Raw genomic sequence first — 2290 nt, forward strand, 5'->3', positions numbered from 1 at the left:
CCCTTTTTATACCTCGAAACCATCGAAAGAAACGAAACCATTTGCTGCATGAACAGAGAAAGATACCGTTTCTACGAATAGCTGCGTGAACAGAGTATCCTCTGCTAAGCAGTTTCTTGAGAATCCAGAAACCAACATAAGTGGAAGCATCAAGAACGCAGCAACAAGAAGTGGACTTTTCGTGATCCATTTTGTTTTTGTTTTTCTCTTTTGCGTCTGATTAGTGATTGAATCAGGAGAGAGTTAAACGAAAGCGTGTGTATAAGTGTGTGAAAGGAAGAAGAAGGTTAGAAGTAGGAAGAGAGAAGAGGCAAGTATTAATAGGAGCAAGTTGGGTGAACTATTTTTCTGTTGCACGTTCCCAGCTACTCATCTTTTATTATACCTCATCTCTTATACTAGTATTTATTATTTTTTTTACACCTAAGTATTTTTTGTATTTCTTAATTGATTATTTTCACCCCTCTTAACCATCTGGATTAATAACTTGTTTATCCAATATCCCACAAGTCAATCCCTTATTGGTTTTTGTTTACGTGTTGACAAATTTTTGTAACGTGTTTCTTCTTTCAGAAACACTCCAAATTTAGTAGTACCAGCTAATATCAAATTCCAATTTTCTTATTTTGTTTCTTATTGAATAGTACAAATATATATATTACCAAATCAAATTAAAGATGAGTTGTCTAGATACTTTTTTTGGTTTAATTTTTTTTTCTGACATGTGTCACTTCTAGAAATAATCAAATTAATTATAAATCATATAATGAGTGATTGAACAAATATTAATTCAGTATGAGATGAGTTCATTCGAACAATCGTCATTGTTAGAAGATATAACAAAAGTATATATAATTTGGTATTTAGTGAATTTAATAAACATATATATTAAAAATGTTAATTTAAAAATTGATTAGTTCTGTTTATATTTCAAACAGTAGATCAGTAATATTATGAAACTCTCCTGATGTTGTTAGATATGAGTATACTATAAAAACAATCTGGATATAAATGAAGGTTGGAATTAGAAAGATGTTGTTAGGTTTGAGAATGCCAGAATGGAACAAACTTGGGTCGGCCATTGCATAAGCAAAACTCACACAAAGGTGGCTTCTAAAAGATAACTATATTTCTCTAACAAAAAGATAAGATATCTATAATACTATAAAAATTAAAGATTGTAAGAAAAATGGAAGTAGAAACAAGGAGTCAAGGAGATACATAAGAGAATTAATAAAAAGCAAAACAGCGAAAGGGCGCTGGACGTAAAGTAGTTAGCAGTTAGTAGGTAGAGATTGTGGTGGGATGAGAATTTACGTGGGGAAGTTTCACCACAAGCCACACACCTACCAACATGTCTAAACTCGTAATGTGTGCTATAATCTGGAGCTTTTAATTTACTAATTTACTCTAAAAATGTTTCCACTACATTTTTAGAGATTTGGTATTCACTCGGTGAAACTTAAGTTGTGATTGTAGAAATATCCAAAAGCTATCTTATTATATTACGGAGATATCTTAATGATTTGTACGTGTTTTAATGTGAATGGATTCAATTAGTTACAAAATTAGGTTACATGTTAGGTCTAGATAACAAGTATCCTTTTAACAAAATGTATACCGTCACTCCAATAGTGATAATTGAATAATGCGGCTTTATACACCTATATGTGCATCTAATTCCGCAAGTTTGCAACTAATTGTTTTTTTTTTTTTGCAAGGGTCGTTTAAGTTTTTAATTTAGCCATCGGGTTGCAAAGTTGTAATTGAGCTGTGAAATTCTGGTTCTTTTAATGTCATACAATGATTCAACCATTCTGATTTGATGTTTCTTTTATTGATGATGATGAATGGTGATGAGTGATGACTGATGAGAAAAACAATTCAATACTTATCCCCTGCTGTATTTATTTCTTTTCTAGGTCAACCTCTGTTTTTTTTATTTTTTTATTATAAATTGTTACAACGAAACTGAAAGAAAAATTTAAAAAAAAAAAAAAAAACTTTGTGTGGCTAAGAAGGATTGGCGAAATATGAAAAGTGGTGAGAAGACACGTGTCAAAGTCTCTCAGATGTTTTCGTACTTTTGCCCCATATAGATGATGAACACTGCGTGTCGTCCTGAACAAGGAAAATGCTTTCACCAAAACTGGTAACGCTCATCATACCAATCAATTTCAAAGCTCAATGAATGAACTGAACTAATTATGAGCCACGTGTACATCAACCAGGATCACACGACAAAGTGTTTGGATTCCTTCTTTTGAGTTCAGAAAAGTTGACTTGCGTC

Source organism: Camelina sativa, chromosome 10 (assembly GCF_000633955.1).
Source record: "Camelina sativa cultivar DH55 chromosome 10, Cs, whole genome shotgun sequence".
Lineage (NCBI taxonomy): Eukaryota > Viridiplantae > Streptophyta > Magnoliopsida > Brassicales > Brassicaceae > Camelina > Camelina sativa.